The sequence below is a fragment of the Moschus berezovskii genome, chromosome 6 (assembly GCF_049115385.1).
Source record: "Moschus berezovskii isolate FMDL1 chromosome 6, NW_MosBer_1.0, whole genome shotgun sequence".
NCBI classification, from domain to species: Eukaryota; Metazoa; Chordata; class Mammalia; order Artiodactyla; family Moschidae; genus Moschus; species Moschus berezovskii.
In genome coordinates, this window is record NC_142465.1 from 105,142,138 (window position 1) to 105,164,670 (window position 22,533).

At 39.7% G+C, this 22,533-nt stretch overlaps 1 pseudogene; it reads left to right on the top strand.

Annotated features, from left to right (window-relative positions):
* The first annotated feature begins 3,014 nt into the window (after window positions 1–3,014).
* Window positions 3,015–22,310, top strand: LOC148777711 (uncharacterized; annotated as a pseudogene).
* Window positions 22,311–22,533: the final 223 nt, after the last annotated feature.

The window sequence follows — 22,533 nt, forward strand, 5'->3', positions numbered from 1 at the left end:
TAAAATGTTTTAGAAAATGAGTGTATATGATGAATATATTTTTACATCTGAATGATGTGGTGGTTTAATCATCCATCTCATCTTACCAGTACTTTTTGAACTTTAGACTTTATCTTTTCTGTATCTTCACACTGAGTGATTCACACTTTCACTTAGCTTAACATGATATCCTTAGTTAATTTCTTACATTCTCACAGTTTCAACTACCACATGCAAAGCAATACATATCAAAATCATATCTGCCGTTCAGATCATTCTCTGATCACCAGACCTGTATACCCTACTGGCTATTCAACACAGCAAGTCTAAAACCTCAAAGGTACTTCCAACTCAACATACAAAATAATCCACTAAATTTCATCATAAAAGGAACCAATCTTCCAGCACTGCATATCTCACACAGACAATTATGCCATCTACAAACCAGTTGTTGTTGTTCGGTTACTAAATTATGTCTGACTCTGCAACCCCATGAACTTCAGCATACCAGGCATCCCTGCCCTTCGCTATCTCCTGGTGTTTGTTCAAAATCATGTCTCTTGAATCAGGGATGCTCTCCAGCCATCTCATCTTGTTATTACTCTCTCTCACATGCATACCTCTAGGCTGCTCTGCACCTTCATCTCATATTACCAAGTTTTCTTTGTGTGTGTTAGTCACTCAGTCATGTCTGACTATTTGCAACCCCATGGACAGAGGAAGAGACAATAAAGAAAGATTAGACCTGATAGGGATTGCTAGGCTTTGTTATGGAATTTGGTATTATTATAAGGAAGATAATGAGGTGTTTTTAAAAGGGAAAAATTGCATTGTCAGTATTTATTTTTAAAATATCACGGAATTCATGGCAGAGAATGATTGAAATGGAGTGAAGATGTTGTTATTACAGCTATTTAATATTTTAGTGTCTTTGTGTTAGGATCATGAAAGTGGTAATAAAGAGAGGAGGACATGTTTGAGAGAGATTTCTGCTGTTTTTCAGTTGCTCAGTCATGTCCCACTCTTTGTGACCCCATTGACTGCAGCATGCCAGGCTTTCCTGTACTTCACCAGAGATATTTAGTTAAAAATAAATAAAACTTGGAATTTTCCCTGGTGGCTCAGAGGGTAAAGAGTCTGTCTGCAATGAGGGACACCCGGGTTCAATCCCTGGGTTGGGGAGAGCCTCTGGAGAAGGAAATGGTAACCTACTCCAATACTCTTGCCTGGAAAATCCCATGGACAGAGGAGCCTCATGGGCTTCCCAGGTAGCCAAGTGGTAAAGAATCTGCCTCACAATAGGGTAGATACAAAAGACACGGGTTTGATTCTTGGGTCGGGAAGATTCCTTGGAGTAAGAAATGGCAGCCCACCCCAGTATTCTTGCCTGGAAAATTCCATGGACAGAGGAGCCTGGTGGGCTACAGTCCATGGGGTCTCAAAGATTCAGACATGACCGAGCACGCATACCAACTTACCAAATTCTCAGGACCACAACTTCATTGAACTAGCTTTTGGAACTCATAATACATTCCACAGCTTTGTCTTAACAGAAGTTGCTCTCTGGACCTGGAATTCTTTCCTCTCTTCTCCATCAAGTTGCCTCCTAAACATTCTCTGCATCTCTGCTCAGTTTTTAAGAGTTTTTCCTTGAGCTGCAGGACAAGGTTGAATATCCTGACATTACATTCCCTTCCCCAGCACCTTTTACATTTTCAGTCTTAATTATACCAGTCTTTTGAGTGAATATTTGATGAATATCCTCTACCTTCACTTGACTGTAAGTAACATGAGGGTCCAATAGCTGTTTTTATATTTCTACCACCTCTTAAATTACCTACTACATAATAACTACCAAAAAAAATTATCATATTGAGTTTTCTCTAAGAGACCACAGAAGCAAAACACCAAAATGTGGTTGGGGAGAAGGGTTGGAAAAGAAGCAGACTGACATAACAGAGGTTTAATTTGCTGCATCATTAAAAGCCAACTGAAAACCCAAGTATTTGTCTGCTTGTACAACTGATACGGAAAGAGAATCTTATAAATACCAAAGGACTTTAAGTGCTTCAGAGACAAACTTCTTGTGATGTTTATGCTCACTTGTTTATGGTGATTATATCTGCACAAGTTTTCTTGCATATCATATGTAACACATACCACCTTATATATGTGTTACATATGTATATATGTGTTACATATCATATGTAACACAAACCACCTTATATATGCTGGGTTGAACATTGTGTATAAACTGGTGAGCAAAGCATTTAAACTGTGGCATATTGGCATTGATGCCGGGAAACACTGAGGCAAGAGGAGAAGAGGGCAGCAGAGGATGAGATGGTTGGATGGCATCACTGACTCAATGGACATGAGTTTGAGCAAACTAAGGGAAATAGTAAAGGAAGGGAAGCCTTGTGTGCTGCAGTTCATGAGGTCGCAAAGGGTCAGACATGACTTAGCAACTGAACAGCAATAACATGTTGGCACTACATCCCAACAAAAAAAAAAAAATTGTTTCATTTTAGGGACACAGTAATGTTCATAAGACAAGAATAAAAGTCAACAAAGAACACTTGAAAGATTAGCAGAACCCAGTGGCCAAGAAGACTCGAGACAGGATATAAGACCATTGGTTGGACATGAGGAAATTGATGTGTTAACATGTGTCAACACATGTTGACCAATGTCAGAATGGTGTCAGAAGCTATGACAAAATAAGAAGCTGGGAGATGTAATAAAGAATAGATCAGAACTGAGATAGAAACCAATGAGAAAAGCCTATATAGAGCTCTCAGGGAAAGAGGGGACAATGGATCCTTTCACTCACATCATTGGAACCCAGTGTGAATTTGTGACAAAAATAAGAAGATGGGAGATGTGAGGGAAAGTAGATCAGAACCAATGAGAAGAGCTTTTTTAGAGCTCTCTGGGAAAGAGGGGACAAAAAAAACAGAGCTAGACAGTGCTCAGCAGGGCGTGGTTAGTTATTGGAGCTAGTGGACTTGTGGTTAGTGATTGGAAAGGTGACTATGGAGTGTTTGCCCGAAAAAAAGGGGACACCAGAGCTACAGAAGGCTAAAACCACGGAGCTGAGCAAACTAAAGAGGGCAAAGAGGAAGGCACATTCCCCACAAGCTCCTCACACAGCAGCCAGCTGCCACCATCACTGCAGCTGCCACCATCGCTGCTCTGTCTTAAGAGATAGAGCTTGTTCCGGTGGCTGCAAGAGACAGAAGATACAGGCTCCAGCCAGAATCAGAACAGGAACAGGAGGATCTGGCCATTTCCCCCATATCCCCGACTTCCCTCATCCCTTTTACTCTCAACTGAGGACTTTCTTCATATGGCCCTGCCTGTGGTTTCCCCTACGCAGTGTCAATGCAAACTGTGCTGGAGCTCTGGAACTTCATACCTCGTGTGTTAAAGAAGGACACAGGAAAGAATGAGTCAGTTCATTACCTTTTCAGAAAAGAAAGCCAATCTTGGGCCAAGCTCTCGAAGACTGGCAACCAAAAGAATCTATTATAAGTATTCAAGATTGTCTTATGTGAGGCTGAGTAGAACATAGTCCTAGGGGAAAACCCTTGAAAGATTAGACTTTGGTATCTCCAGTCTTTAGTAAACAAGGTCAAATGATCAACGTCAAAATAGTAAAATGTGTATACAATGTGTGTATGAGTTGCTTAATCATACACATATCTATTATCCTATGTGAAACTCACAGTAATTCTGTACGGAGTCCAGTTTTTTATTTTTCTCAATTAGGAATCAAAAATATAATAAAATTAAACCACTTGTGCCAATATTCCAAGTCAACTTCTACCTTTGATTATACTTGATATGGGTGAGTGACTGATTAACATTGATGAAGTCCTCTCATTCTTCAAGTATTCTGAATTCTTGTAATAAATAATAGCCATTGAATCACTGTGTTTAGGATTTTATTCTGGAGCCCAAAACCATACTTAGCTTGAAGGTCTGAGAGCTTCTATCCATACTGCTCCTTCTTTGTGCAATCTGTCCTCTGAGAAGAATGATATCCTACTATTTTCTAAGCGTTCCCATCTTTGTTGTCTCTCTGAGTTTACCTAATAGAAGTAGAAAAGTGTGAAGACTGCAGGACCAATGTAGAATCTGCTAGAGGCTGAGCCTAGGTTTCCCTTACCTAACTGATGTCTTTCACGAATATTAGCAAAAACTCATACTGGAATGGTGACATCTAGAGAAATAAATATGCATCACACTCCAGGTGTAATTATTTTTTTTTCCGCCGAGGGCTTTTTTGGACTCTGCCTTTGATGGTCTCAACTCTCCCCTCTCCATCCATGCTGGATCCCACACTTTTCTGGTCCCTCTCTCTCCGGTCCCTACTGAGAGCCAGGAGAAAAAACACATGATTGATTCTACAACCCACTGGACTCACTGTCCAGTCGGTCACAGAACTCACTTATTATACTGACCTACTGACTTAATAGTATATTAAAAAGCAGAGACATTACTTTGCCGACCAAGGTCCGTCTAGTCAAGGCAATGGTTTTTCCCGTGGTCATGTATGGATGTGAGAGTTGGACTGTGAAGAAAGCTGATCGCCGAAGAATCGATGCTTTTGAACTGTGGTGTTGGAGAAGACTCTTGAGAGTCCCTTATACTGCAAGGAGATCCAACCAGTCCATTCTAAAGGAGATCAATCCTGGATGTTCATTGGAGGGACTGATGCTAAAGCTGAAACTCCAATACTTTGGCCACCTCATGAGACGAGTTGACTCACTGGAAAAGACTCTGATGCTGGGAAAGGTTGGGGGCGGGAGGAGAAGGGGACGACGGAGAATGAGATGGCTGGATGGCATCACCGATTCTGTGGACATGAGTTTGAGTGAACTCCGGGAGTTGGTGATGGACAGGGAGGCCTGGCGTGCTGTGATTCATGGGGTCGCGGAGAGTCGGACACGACTGAGCGACTGAACTGAACTGAACTGAACTGAACTGACTTAATATGGCTAGCGATGTCTTTCTTGGGTCTCCTGAAATTAATGTCAGAGTCGGTGTTTCCATAGTTCTCCCAAAGTCTGATTCTTCAAATCATAGTCACCTAGGTAAATGGTCACAGATCTCTTTGGGGAAACATGGGGGAAAGATTAACTATAAGAAGTCTGTCAGTTTAGCAGGGCACTTCCTCAAGGGACATGCCCCTCTCTCTTAATTAAGGAGATTCTGGCTCTGTAAACTGGCTCATGTCTAGGAGTTAACTGAGGGGACGATGTTTCGTTGATTCAAGTTACCATTCCGATCACTCACCCAGGACTCTTCTACTTAAGGGAGACCATTTACAGTCTCTTCAGGTAAGACAAGGTTAACCTTCTCACACACGGGTCACAGGGATACTTCTAATGGTAAAAAGAGCTCGATAGGAGTAAGAGTTCCACATCCCTAGTTTGCTTGGGATCTTCCCATATGTCCCCATTCTAGTTTTCAAGACCTCATTCCTTTCTAATTAGTGTTGAAATGTTAACAGAAGAGGTCTGCAGTTTTGGGAATCCAGAACAACCCTCTCTCCACTCCCCTCACAACGCAGTTAACAGTTCAGGAAATTTCATTTCCCGGAAAACTCAAGATATTTCTAGGAACTTGCTTGTGCTGTGCCTAAATTGTCCCAGCATTGTGTCTGACAACAATAAGCAGTGCAGACTCTGTCCAGCAGAGGGAGCCATTCAACAAAGGCATTCTTAGGCATTATTAGGAAAGGTTTCCCGTTTATAGTTTTTAGGACATGGAGAGCAACTCTTAACATTAATAATTAATAAATTTGTTGTTTTGTTTAGTTTCTAAGTCGTGTCCAACTCTTTTTGCAACCCCATGGCCTTTAGCCCACCAGGCTTCTCTGTCCAAGGGATTTCCCAGACAAGAGTACTGGAGTGGGTTACTATTTCCTTCTTTAGGGCATCTTCCCCACCAGGGATCAAACCCATGCTTCCTGCTTTGGTGGGCAGATTCTTTACCACTGAGCCACCTGGAAAGCCCAACTAATAAGAAAGAAAATGCATTCATATTGGAAAGGAAGAAGTAAAACTTACACTATTGCAGATGACATGATATTATATACAGAAAACCCTAAAGATTCCACCAAAAAATCTGTAGGACTAATAAATGAATTCAGTACAGTTGAAGGATATAAAATCAATATACAGAAATATGTTGCATTTCTATATGCTAATAACACACTATCAGGAAGAGAAATTAAGAAAACAATAACATTTATGATTATATCATAAATGATAAAATACCTAGGAATAAATTTAACCAAGGAGCTGAAAGACCTATACACTGAAAATTATAAGAAGCTGATGAAAGAAATAAAATAACACAAATAAAAAGAAAGACATTCCATGCTTATACATTGAAAGGAAAAATATTGTCAAAATGTCCCTCCTACTCAAAGCCATCTGGAGATTCAATGTAACATCTGTTAAAGTTGCAATGGCATTTTTCAGAAGTAGGACAAAAAAATCCTAAAATTTGTATGGAAACACAGAAGACATAGAGTAGCCAAAGAAACTGAGAAAGAACAGAACTGAAGGCATGATGCTCTCTGATTTCAAATTTTATTACAAAGTTATAGTAATCAAAATAGTATCATACTGGCATAAAAACAGAGATATAGATCAATGGAACACAATAGAGATCTCAGAAGTAAAGCGACATGTGTATGGTCAATTAATTCATGAGAGGAACGAGGAATACACAACAAGGAAGGGACAATCTCTTCAGTCAATGGTGTGGGGATAATTGGACAGCCACATGAAAGGTAGTGAAGCTGACCCACTGCCTTACTTCATAAACAAAGTTAGTGCGAAGTGAATTAAAGATGTGAGTGTAAGACCTGAAGCCAAAGATCTCTTAAGAGAAAAAATAAGCAATAATTTCCTTAACATCAGTCTTGGTAATGATTTCTTGGATTTGACACCAAAAGCAAAGAAGGTAAAAGTGAAAAATAAACAAGTGAGACTACGTCAAACTAAAAAGCCTCTAAATAGCAAAGGAAACCATCAAAAATTAAAAGGCAACCTACCGAATGGGAGAAAATGTTTTCAAATTATGTACCTTATATGAGGTTATTATCTAAAATATATAAAGAATGCATGCAACTCAATAACAAAAATTAAAATAAAAATTCCAATCTGATTTTAAAATGTGCAGAGAATCTATATAGACATTTTTTCAAAGAAGATATACATATAGATGGTCAATGGGTACAATAGAAGATGTTCAGCATCACTAATCATCAGGGAAAAGGCAAATCAAAACCATGAGAAAATATCATCTCACACCCGTTAGAATGACTATTTTCAAAAAGACAAGAACAAGTGCAGGAAAGTCTATAGAGAAAAGAAAATCCTTGTTCACTATCGGTGGGAATGTACATGATTGCAGTCACTGTGGAAAACACTATAGAAGTTCCCCCAAAAATTAAAAATAGGAGAAAACAAGATGGCAGAGGAGTAGGAGGACATGGAGTACATCTCTCTCCACATTAGGAATACACCTTCAAACATGGAAGTGCATGGAGAACAGCAGCTGAAAGTGGACAGGAGTACCTGACCAGGGGAAAAGAATATATAGAACCACGCAAAACTTGGTAGGACTAAGGAAGTAGGGAGGGAAACAGGAGTGTTAGTGGGACTGGACCTGCCCTCAGTGGGTGGGGGAACTGAAGCAGGGGTCCAATCTCCACATCGGGGCAACTGTCTTAGTCAGAGGAGAAACATTTAATGGCGAGAGTGAAACAGCTGATCTGTGGCAGCCTAAATAGAATGAGGATCAGACAGTCCTTGCAGCAGACAGGGCCGCAGATCCCCTGGAAGGCGCGGCAGCTGGGAGCTGGAGTTTAGGGATTGTGGAGCAATCTCAGGGTGAGAACTGCTGTTGGCTGCGGAGAGACGGATGGAGGTGATGTGAGGAAGGAGATTGTGGTGGGAAATGTGTGGAAAATGCCTGTGGAGGAAAGCCGGGCAGCCATGGAAGCAAGGCCATACTGCTGAGTCAATCATAGGGGGTGGAGCCATCACCATTGCCTCTCTCCCCTCACACTGCCAGCATCAGCAGTTGAACAATAGAGAGGCTGGCCCATCAAACACCTGATGCACTGTACTACGGAACAGGACCCCACCCTGGGTGCCCCTTTAAGTGCCTGACTTGCCGGTCTGCAGAGTAGGATTCCAGCCAGGGGGGTCCCTCTTTGTGCCTGACACGCCAAACAACAGAGAAGGAACCCAGGCAAGGAAACCGTCTAGGTGCCTAAATGGGTTGAGCTACAGAGAAAGACTGGCCAAAGAGGCCTTCTGATCGCCAGCCATAAGAGACTCACAAAAAAGACTCTGATAGGGCCATAACTCCTGTGGCGGAGGCAGTCCGTGTCCCTGCACACTTGTCACCAGGGTCCTTGCAAGCCTAGCAACTACTCCACCTTCAGGCTCAACTCTCACTGGGGCAGAGCTGCCACAGGCAAAAAAGTATTGTGCCTATTCACGCAGGGTCACTTCGGTTGTGCCCAACCCTTTGTGACCCTGTAGACTGTTGCCTGTTAGGCTTCTCTGTCAGGGAGGGGGGTTCTCCAGGCAAAAATACTGGAGTGCATCAGCCAATACTGGTTGCCATACCCTTCTAAAGCACTGTGTTTCCTGCTTCCCTAGCTGCCAACTCCTCTGAGTACTTAGTGCTGCCAGAACCCCTGCGACCCAAGCAGCTGCACCACCTGCACACCTGGCCCTCACAGGGGCAAGCCCAATCCTCCAGGGCCGCCTCAGGAGCAAACCCCAGTGGACGACCCACATGCAGAGGAGGAAATAAAGCCGCATTTGAAACCCAGGGGCAGTGTGGCTAAGGAAGAAGACCCAAAACCTTCCCACCAGCTGTACAAGTTGCAGATTAAATCCATATGATCAACTAGGCAGACTCTGTGTCTATGGAACATATAAAAGGTCATTGAGAGCTCCCACAAAAGAAAACTCACTAGTTCTGATAGCTGTGGACATTGGAGGCAAGAACACCCAGGAGTAGAACCAGATTAGAATTTGAGCTGCCCCCACAGCAGGTTCAGAGATCAAGCACAGAGTTGGAGGGCATCCTAGGGAGATGAGGTGAACTGTGACTCCCAGCGAGGGAAGGGACTCTGACAGCTGCGACTCAAAAAAGACATTTATTATTCTTATGTTTTGACTTGCTCTGTAGATTCTTTTGGATTTTTTTCTTTTTTTCCCTTTCTCTCACACTCCCCCCCATTATAGGTGTCGATTTTATTGGCACTATGAAATCAAATTAAACTTTTGAGCTTTTTTTCTTTTTCTCAATCACATTTTTTATTGTTGTTATAAACCTCTGTCTCTACATTGGGCTTTTGCTGCTCTGGGGAGTTTTCCTTTTTTTTTTTTTCCTTCTCTTTTTAAACTTATTATTATTTTTTCTACACTTATTCCTTTGCTTTTCCTACTGTTCTGTTCCTCTTGCAGTTAATCTTTAATGTATATAAATCTTCTTTATCTACCTCTATTTAACTTTGGATATCTATTCTTTCTTTTCTTTCTTTCCTTTCCTCTCAACATATTTGTTAGTTTTATTTTCATTGTTTTATACCACAATTGGCTCTTTGCTTTAGTTTTGTTTTCCACTTTGTGCTTTAGTTAGTTTTGTTCTGGTAGACAATTTTTGGTTTCCCTTGTTCTCCAGGTCAATCTATTGTACTTTATTTTTGTTGGACTGTTTTGATTCACTTGTGGGTGTATATGTGTATATTCAGTCACATTTTTTATTGTCGTTATAAACCTTTGTCTCTATGTTGGACCTTTGCAGTTCTGTTGAGTTTTCCTTATTTCCTTTCTTCTTTCTTCTTCTGTTTTTTTTCCTCTTTCTCATACTTTTAAGTTCTATTTTTTTTAAACCTATTATATTTTTTCTACATTTATTCCTTTGTTTGCCTTTCCTAATGTTCTTTTCCCCTTTCAATTAATCTTTAATGTATATAAATCTTCTTCATCTACCTCTATTTAACTTTGCATATCTATTCTTTCTTTTCCTTCTTTCCTTTTCTCTCAACATATTTTTAGTTCTGTTTTCATTGCTTTATTTCCCACTTGGCACCTTGCTTTAGTTTTCTTTTCCAGTTTGTACTTTAGTTAGTTTTGTTCTTAACTGGTAAATATAATTTTTGCTTTCCTTTGTTCGCTGGGTTGTACTTTATTTTCGCTGAACTGTTTTGATTTTGCTTATTGGTGTATATGTGTATATTCCATTAATTTAATTATTATTTGCCTGTTTTGTAACTGCCACTTGTCTGGGGTTCATATTTGGTTTCTCATTTTTGGATATTTGTTTTAATCTCACTTAATGTCATAACAAACCAGTTGTGGAATGTTCATTCCTGACCAACAATCAACCCCTGAGCCTTTGGAGTGGGAGCACTGATTACAGAGAACTAACCCTTGGGGGGTATCAAATAGTGAGAACTCACACAAAGGAAACCACTGGAATACAAGACCCAGCATCACCCAACCACCAATAACACCCCGGTGTAGGACACCTCATCTAAACAACAAACAAAACAAAAATACAAACCCAATCATCAGCAGACAAGATTATCACCTCACTCAGCCTTGCCCATCAGAGGAAAAACAAACAAACAAAAATTCAGAACAAATCTCACCTTAAAAGAAGCTTACACAAACCACTGGACCAACCTTAGAGGGCAGAAACCAAAAGGAAGAAAGAATTCAACCTTGAAAACTTGGAGAAAGAGATCTCAAACACAATAAGTTAAAAAAAAATGAGAAGGCAGAGAAATACCACACAAAGGAAGGAACAAAGTAAAAACACAGAAATCCAAATAAATGAAGAAGAAATAGGCAAACTTCCTGAAAAAGAATTCAGAATAATGATAGTAAAGATGATCAAAAACCTTGAGAGCAAAATGGAGAAAATGCAAGAATCAAGTAACAAAGGCCTAATTAAAGAATAAACATGCAGAGACAAACAACACAATTGCTGAAATTAAAAATACTCTAGAAGAGTTGGACACAACTGAGCACCTTCACTTTCACTTTTCACTTTCATGCATTGGAGAAGGAAATGGCAACCCACTCCAGTGTTCTTGCCTGGAGAATCCCAGGGACAGGGGAGCCTGGCGGGCTTCCGTCTGTGGGGTCACACAGAGTCAGACACGACTGAAAACGACTTAGCAACAGCAGCAGCAGCAGAAGGAATTAATAGCAAAATATCTGAAGCAGAAGAACAAATCAGTGAGCCGAAAGAGAAAATGGTGGAAATGACTTCTGAGGAGCAGAATAAAGTAAAAAGCGTGAAAAGAACTGATGATAGTCTCAGAGACCTCTGGGACAATATCAAATGCACCAACATTTGAATAATAGGGGTCCCAGAAGAAGAAGTGAAAAAGAAAGGGTATGAGAAAATTTTTGAAGAGATCATAGTTGAAAATTTCCCCAACATGGAAAAGGAAAGAGTCAATCAAGTCCAAGAGGCACAAAGAGTCCCATACAGGATAAACCCAAGAAGAAACACACCAAAACACATGCTAATCAAACTGACAAAGACTAAACACAACGAAAGAATATTAGAAACAGCAAGGGAGAAGGAACAAGTAACATATAAGGGAAATCCCACACACTTAACAGCTGATCTTTCAGCAGAAACTCTGCAGGACAGAAGGGAATGGTAGGATATATTTAAAGTACTGAAAGGGAGAAATCTACAACCAAGATCACTGTACCCAGCAAGGATCTCATTCAAAATTGATGGAGAAATAAAAAGCTTTTCACACAAGCAAAAGTTAAGAGAATTCAGTACCACCAAACCAGCTTTAAACAAACATTAAAAGGACTTATATAGTGAAGAAATACAAGAGAAGAATAAAGATCTACAAAATTAACCCCAAACAATTAAGAAAATGGCAATAAGAACATGTGTATCAATAACTACTTTAAATGTAAATTGATTAAATATTCCAACCAAAAGACACAGACTGGCTGAATGGATACAAAAACAAGACCCCTAAATATGCTGTCTACAAGAAATCCACTTCAGACCTAAAAACACATATAGACTGAAAGTGAAGGATGGAAAAATATATTCCATGCAAGTGGGAAGCAAAAGAAAGCTGGAGTAGGAAATCTTCGTATCAGACAAAATAGACCTTAAAACAGAGAAGATTACAAGAGATAAGGAAGCACATTACATAATGATCAAGGGATCAATCCAAGAGGAGGATATAACCATTGTAAATATCTATGCACCCAACATAGGAGCACCTCAATACATAAGACAAATACTAACAGACATAAAAGGAGAAATTGACAGTAACACAATAATAGTAGGAGGCTTTAACACCCCACTCACACCAGTGGACAGATCATCAAAACAGAAAATTAATAAGGAAACATAAGTCCTAAATGATACATCAAATGAGATGGATCTCATTGATATCTTCAGGATATTCCATCCAAATGCAGAAGAATACACCTTCTTCTCAAGTGCACATGGAACATTCTCTAGGATAGACCACAATTGGGTCACAAATCAAACCTTAGTAAATTTAAGAAAATTGAAACTGTATCAAGCATTTCCTTCAACCACAACACTATGAGACTACATATCAATTACAAGGAAAAAAACTGTAAGAAACACAAACACATGGAAATTAAACAACACATTTCTAACTAACCAGCAGGTTACTAATAAAATCAAAAGGAAAATCCAAAAGTTTCGGAAACAAATGACAATGAAAACATGACAACTCAAAATCTATGGGATGCAGCAAAAGCAGTCCTAAGAGGGAAGTTTACAGCAATACAATCCTACCTCAAGTAAGAAGAAAAACAATGAATAGACAACCTAAATTTACACATAAAACAACTGGAAAAAACACAAAAAAAAATAGTAGAAGGAAAGAAATCATAAAGCTCTAAGCAGAAATAAATGAAAAAGAAATGACGTAAAGGTTAAAAAAACTAAATGCTGGTTCTTTGAGAAGATAAACAAAATTGACAAACCCTTAGCCAGACTCATCAAGAAAATAAGAGAGACGAACCAAATCAACAAAATTACAAATGAAAAAGGAGTGGTTACAACACAATGCAGAAATACAAAAGACTATAAAAGACTATTATGAACAGTTCAGTTCAGTTCAGTTCAGTCGCTCAGTTGTGTCCGACTCTCCGCGACCCCATGAATCACAGCACGCCAGGCCTCCCTGTCTATCACCAACTCCCGGAGTTCACACAAACTCATGTCCACAGAGTCTGTGATACCATCCAGCCATCTCATTCTCTGTCGTCCCCTTCTCCTCCCGCCCCCAACCTTTCCCAGCATCAGAGTCTTTTCCAGTGAGTCAACTCGTCGCATGAGGTGGCCAAAGTATTGCAGTTTCAGCTTTAGCATCAGTCCTTCCAATGAACACCCAGGACTGATCTCCTTTAGAATGGACTGGTTGGATCTCCTTGCGGAACAAGGGACTCTCAAGAGTCTTCTCCAACACCACAGTTCAAAAGCATCAATTCTTCGGTGATCAGCTTTCTTCACAGTCCAACTCTCACATCCATACATGACCACGGGAAAAACCATAGCCTTGACTAGACAGACCTTTGTTGGCAAAGTAATGTCTCTGCTTTTTAATATATTATCAAGGTTGGTCATAACTTTCCTTCCAAGGAGTAAGTGTCTTTTAATTTCATGGCTGCAATCAGCATCTGCAGTGATTTTGGAGCCCCAAAAAATAAAGTCTGACACTGTTTCCACTGTTTCCCCATCTATTTCCCATGAAGTGATGGGACCAGATGCCATGATCTTTGTTTTCTGAATGTTAAGCTTCAAGCCATCCTTTTCACTCTCCTCTTTCACTTTCATCAAGAGGCTTTTGAGTTCCTCTTCACTTTCCGCCATATGGGTAGTATCATCTGCATATCTGAGGTTATTGATATTTCTCCCAGCAATCTTGATTCCAGCTTGTGCTTCTTCCAGCCCAGCATTCCTCATGATGTACTCTGCATATAAGTTAAATAAGCAGGGTGACAATATACAGCCTTGACGCACTCCTTTTCCTATTTGGAACCAGTCTGTTGTTCTATGTCTAGTTCTGACTGTTGCTTCCTGACCTGCATACAGGTTTCTCAAGAGGCAGGTCAGGTGGTCTGGGATTCCCATCTCTTTCAGAATGTTCCACAGTTTGTTGTGATCCACACAGTCAAAGGCTTTGGCTTAGTCAATGAAGCAGAAATAGATGCTCTTCTGGAACTCTCTTGCTTTCTCCATGATCCAGCGGATGTTGGCAATTTGATCTCTGGTGCCTCTGCCTTTTCTAAAACCTGCTTGAACATCTGGGAGTTCACGGTTCACATATTGCTGAAGCCTGGCTTGGAGAATTTTGAGCATGACTTTACTAGCATGTGAGATGAGTGCAATTGTGCGGTAATTTGAGCATTCTTTGGAATTCCCTTTCTTTGGGATTGGAATGAAGACTGACCTTTTCCAGTCTTGTGGCCACTGCTGAGTTTTCCAAATTTGCTGACATATTGAGTGCAGCACTTTCACAGCATCATCTTTCAGGATTTGAAATAGCTCAACTGGAATTCCATCACCTCCACTAGCTTTGTTCGTAGTGATGCTTTCTAAAGCTCACTTGACTTCACATTCCAAGATGTCTGGCTCTAGGTCAGTGATCACATTATCGTGACTATCTTGCTCGTGAAGATCTTTTTTGTACAGTTCTTCTGTGTATTCTTGCCATCTCTTCTTAATATCTTCTGCTTCTGTTAGGTCCATACCATTTCTGTCCTTTATCGAGCCCATCTTTGCATGAAATGTTCCCTTGGAATCTCTAATTTTCTTGAAGAGATCTCTTGTTTTTCTTTTTCTGTTGTTTTCCTCTATTTCTTTGCATTGATCACTGAGGAAGGCTTTCTTATCTCTCCTTGCTATTCTTTGGAACTCTGCATTCAGATGCTTATATCTTTCCTTTTCTCCTTTGCTTTTCACTTCTCTTCTTTTCACAGCTATTTGTAAGGCCTCCTCAGACAGCCATTTTGCTTTTTTGCATCTCTTTTCCATGGGGATGGTCTTGGTCCCTGTCTCCTGTACAATGTCATGAACCTCCGTCCAGAGTTCATCAGGCACTCTATCTATCAGATCTAGTCCCTTAAATCTATTCCTCACTTCCACCGTATAATCATAAGGGATTTGATTTAGGTCATATCTGAATGGTCTAGTGGTTTTCCCTACTTTCTTCAATTTCAGTCTGAATTTGGCAATAAGGAGTTCATGATCTGAGCCACAGTCAACTATATGGCAATAAAAGGAAAATAAAAATGGAAAAATAAAATGAAAACCTAGAAGAAACAGACAGATTCTTAGAAAAGTTCAATCTTCCAAGACTGAACCAGGAAAAAATTTTAATTACGAATAACCCAATTACAAGCACTGAAATTGAAGCTGTAATCAAAAATCTCCCAAAAAACAAAAGCCCAGGCCCAGAAGTCTTCACAGGAGCATTCTATCAAACATTTAGAGAAGATTTAACGTTTATCTTTCTAAAACTATTTCCAAAACTTGCAGAGGAAGGAACACTTCCAAACTCATTCCATGAGGCCACCACCCTGATACCAAAATTGGACAAAGACAGCACAGGAAAGAAAACTACAGGCCAATGTCACTGATGCACATAGATGCAAAAATCCTCAACAGAATTCTAGCAAACAGAATTCAGCAACACATCCAAAGCTCATACACCATGATCAAGTTGGGTTTATTCCAGGAATGCAAGGATTCTTCAAGATATGCAAATCAATCACTGTGATACACCATATTAACAAATTGAAAGATTAAAAACCACGTGATAATCTCAATAGATGCAGAAAAAGCCTTTGACAAAGTTAACACCCATTTATGATTAAAACTCTTCAAACAATGAGCATAGAAGGAACCTACCTCAACATTGTAAAGGCCATATATGATAAGCCTACAGCAAACATTATTCTCAATGGTGAGAAACGGAAACCATTCCACCTAAGATCAGGAACAAGACAAGGATGTCCACTTTCACCATTATTATTCAACATAGTCCTAGAAGTCCTAGCTATATATAGCAATCAGAGAAGAAAAAGAAATAAAAGGAATCCAGATCAGAAAAGAAGTAAAGTTCTCATTGTTTGCACATGACATGATACTGTACATAGAAAAACCTAAAGATAGTATCAGAAAATTACTAGAGCTAAACAGTGAATTTAGCAAATTTTCAGGATGCAAAATCAATACACAGAAATCACTTGCATTTCTATATACTAACAATGAAAAATCAGAAAGAGAAATTAAGGAATCAATCCCATTCACCATTGCAACAAAACGAATTAAATATCTAGGAATAAACTTACCTAAGGAGACAACAGAACTGTACACAGAAAATTATAAGACACTAATGAAAGAAATCAAAGACGACGTAAACAGATAGAGAGATATTCCATGTTCCTAGGTAGGAAGAATCAATATTGTGAAAATGACTATACTATCAATTGCAATCCACAGAGTCAATGTGATCCCTGTCAAATTACCAATGGCATTTTTCACAGAACTAGAACAAAAAGTTTCACAATTCATATGGAAACACAAAAGACCCTGAATAGCCAAAGCAGTCTTGGGAAAGTAGAATGGAGCTGGAGAACACTTCCTAACACCACACACAAAGATAAACTCAAAATGGATTAAAGACCTAAATGTAAGACCAGAAACTATGAAACTCTTACAGGAAAACATAGGCAGAACACTCAATGACATAAATCAAAGCAAGATCCTCTATGACCCACCTCCTAGAGTAACAGAAATAAAAACAAAAGTAAACAAGTGGGACCTGATTAAACTTAAAAGTTTTTGCACAGCAAAGGAAACTATAAGCAAGGTGAAAAGACAACCCACAGAATGGTAGAAAATAATAGCAAATGAAACAACTGACAAAGGATTAATTTCCAAAATATACAAGCAGCTCATACAACTCAATGCCAGAAAAACAAACCCAATCAAAAAGTGGGGAAAAGACCTAACAGACGTGTCTCCAAAGAAAACATTCAGATGGCTAACAAACAAGTGAAAAATGCTCAACATTGCTCATTGTTAGACAAATGCAAGTCAAAACCACAATGAGATATCACCTCATACCAGTCAGAATGGCCATCATTAAAAAGTCTACAAAAAATAAATACTGGAGATGGTGTGGAGAAAACAGAATGCTCTTGCACTGTTGGTGGAAATGTAAATTGATACAGCCACTATGGAAGACAGTATGGAGATTCCTTTAAAAAGTATGAATAAAAGCACCATAGGACCCAGCAGGGCCACTCCTAGGCATATACCCTGAGGAAACTAGGGTTGAAACAGACACCCATACCCATTGTTCATTGTAGCACCATTTAAATAGCTAGAACATGGAAGCAGTCCATCGACAGATGAGTGGATAAAGAAGTTGTGGTACATATACAAAATGGAATATTAATTCAGCCATAAAAAGGAACACAACTGAGTCAGTTCTGATGAGGTGGATGAACCTAGAACCTATTATACAGCGTGAAGTGAGTCAGAAAGAGAAAGACAAATATCCTATTTTAACACACATATACGGAATCTAGAAAAATGGGACTGTAGAATTTATTTACAGCAATGGAGAAATAGACATGGATATGGGGGGGGGAGAAGAGGGTGAGATGTATGGAAAGAGTAACATGGAAACTTACATTACCGTATGTAAAACAGATCGCCAATGGGAATTTGCTGTATGGCTCAGGAAACTCAAACAGGGGATCTGTATCAACCTAGAGGAGTGGGATGCGGAGGGAGATGGGAGGGAGGTTCAAAAGGGAGGGGATATATATATACCTATGGTTGATTCAGGCTTCCCTGGTGGCTCAGAGGTTAAAGCGTCTGCCTCCAATGCGGGAGACCCGGGTTCGATCCCTGAGTCAGGAAGATCCCCTGGAGAAGGAAATGGTAACCCACTCCAGTATTCTTGCCTGGAGAATCCCATGGACGGAGAAGCCTGGTAGGCTACAGTCCACGGGGTCGCAAAGAGTCGGACATGACTGAGCGACTGAACGGAATGGTTGATTCATGTTGAGATTTGACAGAAGACAACAAAATTCTGTAAAGAAATTATCCCTCAATAAAAAAATAAAAATAAAAACTCCTAGAACTTTAACATCAGGAATTAGTTTCCTAAGAATTAGAACATTGAGATTAAAAGTTAAGAATAAAATCAAAGAGTCGAGAGAAAGCTTTAAAAAAAAGTTAGAACTGCCATGCCATCCTGCAACCTCACTTCTAGATGTTTATCCAAAGAAAATGAAAACACTGACTTGAGGGAACTCCCTAGGTCCAGTAGTTAGGACTCTGCACTTTCACTGCCCAGGCCCATGTTTGGTCGGGGAACTAAGGTCCATTGCAGTACAACCGAAAAAAAAGAAAATACTGACTTGAAAAGATACATGCACCTTCATACTCACTGCTCAATTATTTGCAACAGGCAAGATATGGAAATGACCTATGTGTCCACTGACGTCTGAATGGATTAAAAAAAATGCAGCATATGCACAATAGGATATAATTCAGCCATAAAAAGGAATGAAACTACCGTCTGTGACAAACTGGATGGACTTTACCATGGGCAGAGGGTGGAATGTGGGCAAAAGAAGTTGAAGGATAAAAGAAGTCAGGGACACAAGCTTCCAGTTATAAAACAAAGAAATTCTGTAAATCCCATAGCTGTTATGTAAAGCATAGTAACTCTAGTTAATAACACCGTGTTGCATATTTGAAAGTTGCTGAGAGAGTGGATCTTAAAATTTCTCATCACAAGAAAAAATAGTCTGTGTGATGATGGATGTGAGCTAGACTTGTGATTGTTTCATGGTGCGTATGAATAACAAATCACTATGCTTTGTAGCATGTATATTATCATATGTGACTAGTCCAGGTTCGACGCATGATACAGGATGCTTGGGGCTGGTGCACAGGGATGACCTGGAGGGAGGATATGGGGAAGAGGGAGGTGGGAGGGGGATTCAAGAAAGGAACACATGTACACCCGGGACAGACTCGTGTCAATGTATGGTAAAACCAACCAATATATTAATGTAAGGTAATTTGCCTCCAATAAAATAAATTAAATAAAAAATAAATAAATAAATAAATAATAAAAAGGAAACATTCAGTCACGAGGAAGGAAAAAAAAATCACTGTGCTATATACTCGAAACGAATATCCTGTTGTACATCAAGAATACCTCGATTTTCAAAAACAGAAAATTTAAAAACAATCGGTAACTGACTTCCCCACTGGAGCTTAGTAATAAGGAAGGAAAAAGGGGAAAATGCAATGAGTTGATACCCTATAAGAAGCTTAAGGAATAAGAGAAAAAAACTTTAAAAAACTCTGACCTCAAGAGAGGCAAATGGATATGGAGACAAGAGCATATGAGTGTGCCCTAATCTGTCTTCAGAGTCTGGCCAAACACTGTGTAATTCCACACACTGGAAATCATCTCTGGTGATTTCCAGAAATAAAGGAAGTATATCTGGATGTTCCAGAGAGTGGGGAATGGAGAGGGACAGAGGGGATTTTAAGGCCCCTGCTGGCAGGCAAACTGTCTGTTGGTATTGCTGAAACAATACCTATATCCAGAAACTGTAAGAACTGGGAAATATGAGGCCTCACCATGACGCCAAGACAGTGCAGCGGAAGAATAGCAGTGTTTCTACACAATTCTGTGTTCTGTGCTTTACCTCCCAACATTTCATAGACCTATTCTATGTTGGTATACATGCTATAAAATACAGTGTCAGTATTTGCAATTTTAGAGATTTATTATATTCTTTTGGGGCTTCCTTGGTGGCTCAGTAGTAAAGAATCTGCCTGCCAATGCAGGAGACCTGGGTTCGATCTCCAGGGGAAGATTCCCTGGAGAAGGAAATAGCTACCCACCATGGTATTCTTGACTGGGAAAGCCCATGGTTGGAGAAGCCTGATGGGCTATAATCCATGCTGTCGCAAAAGAATCAGACATGATTTAGTGAATACCGATCAGATCAGATACTTATTTGAACAATGATCAAACTTTATATTACCCTTTATTTATTTTGGATACATTGTTTGATAATAATTTTTTATACCACAAAGAGAATTGAAACTAAAACAAAATACATGTCCCTCCATTATTAACAATAATGAGTTTATTAATCTCTCAATTTCATGTTTTCTAATAGAAATTATTTCTATGCAATATCCTAGAAGAAAACTGACTTGATTTGATGGGCTAAACAGACACATGAGTCCGTTAGATAAAAAGAGGTTGTAAGATTAGTCAAGAGATACCTGGAGTGACAAGCAAATTTGGCCTTGAGGTACAGAATGAAGCAGGGCAAAGGCTAATAGAGTTTTGCCAAGAGAATGCACTGGTCATAGCAAACACCCGCTTCCAACAACACAAGAGAAGACTCTACACAAGGACATCACCAGATGGTCAATACTGAAATCAGGTTGATTACATTCTTTGCAGCCAAAGATGGAGAGGCTCTACACAGTCAGGAAAAACAAGACCAGGAGCTGACTGTGGCTCAGATCATGAACTCCTTATCCAGTCCACTATACAGTGGAAGTGACAAATAGATTCGAGGGATTAGATCTGATAGAGTGCTTGAAGAACTATGGATAGAGGTTCGTGACTTTGTATAGGAGGCAGTGTTCAAGACCATCACCAGTGGAAAAAAAAAAAAGGCAAAATGCTTGTCTGAGGAGGCCTTATAAATAGCTGTGAAAAGAAGGGAAGCAGAAGGCAAAGGAGAAAAGGAAAGATAAACCCATCTGAATGCAGAGTTCCAAAGAAGAGCAAGGAGAGATAAGAAAGCCTTCCTCAGTGATCAGTGCAAAGAAATAGAGGAAAACAATAGAATGGGAAAGACTAAAGATCTCTTCAAGAAAATCAGAGATACCAAGGGAACATTTCATGCAAAGTGGGGCTCAATAAAGGACAGAAATGGTATGGACCTAACAGAAGATATTAAGAAGAGGTGGCAAGAATACACAGAAGGACTCTACAAAAAATGTCTTCATTACCCAGATAACCACGATGGTATGATCACTCACCTAGAGCCAGACATCCTGGAATGTGAAGTCAAATGGGCCTTAGGAAGCATCACTACGAACAGAGCTAATGGAGGTGATGGAATTTCAGCTAAGCTATTTCAAATCCTAAAATATGATGCTGTTAAAGTGCTTCACTAAATATACAAGCAAATTTGGAAAACTCAGTGGTGGCCACAAGACTGGAAAAGGTCAGTTTTCATTCCAATCCCAAAGAAAGACAATGCCAAAGAATGCTCAAACTACCGCACAGTTGCTCTCATCTCACACACCAGCAAAGTAATGCTCAAAATTCTCCAAGTCAGGCTTCAACAGTACATTAACTGTGAACTTCCAGATGTTCAAGCTGGATTTAGAAAAGGCAGAGGAACCTGAGATCAAATTGCCAACATCCATTGGATCATCAAAAAAGCAAGAAAGTGCCAGAAAAATATCTACTTTTGCTTTGTTGACTACGCCAAAGCCTTTGACTATGTGGATCACAACAAACTGTGGAAAATTCTTCAAGAGATGGGAATACCAGACCACCTGATTTGCCTCTTGAGAAATCTGTATGCAGATCAGGAAGCAATAGTTAGAACTGGATATGGAACAACAGATTGGTTCCAAATAGGCAAAGGAGTACATCAAGTCTATATATTGTCACTCTGCTTATTTAGCTTATATGCAGAATACATCATGAGAAATGCCGGGCTGGAGGAAGCACAAGCTGGAATCAAGATTTCCAGGAGAAATATCAATAACCTCAGATATGCAGATGACACCACTCTTATGGCAGAAAGTGAAGAAGAACTAAAGAGCCTCTTGATGAAAGTGAAAGAAGAGAGTGAAAAAGTTGGCTTGAAGCTCAACATTCAGAAAACAACGATCATGGCATCTGGTCCCATCACTTCATGGCAAATAGATACAGAAACAATGGAAACAGTGACAGATTTTATCTTCCTGGACTCCAAAATCACTGCAGATGGTGACTGCAGCCATGAAATTAAAAGACGCTTGCTCCTTGAAAGAAAAGTAATGACCAACCTAGACAGCATATTAAAAAGCAGAGACATTACTTTGCCAGCAAAGGTCCATCTAGTCAAAGCTATGCTTTTCCAGTAGTCATGTATGGATGTAAGATTTGGACTGTAAAGAGAACTAAGGTCTGAAGAATTGACGCTTTTGAACTGTGGTGTTGGAGAAGAACCTTGAGAGTCCCTTGGACAGTTAGGAGATCCAACCAGTCCATCCTAAAGGAAATCAGTCCTGAATATTCATTGGAAGGACTGATGCTGAAGCTGAAACTACCTTACTTTGGCCACATAATGCAAAGAACTGACTCATTTGAAAAGACCCTGATGCTGGGAAAGACTTAGGGCAGGAAGAGAAGGG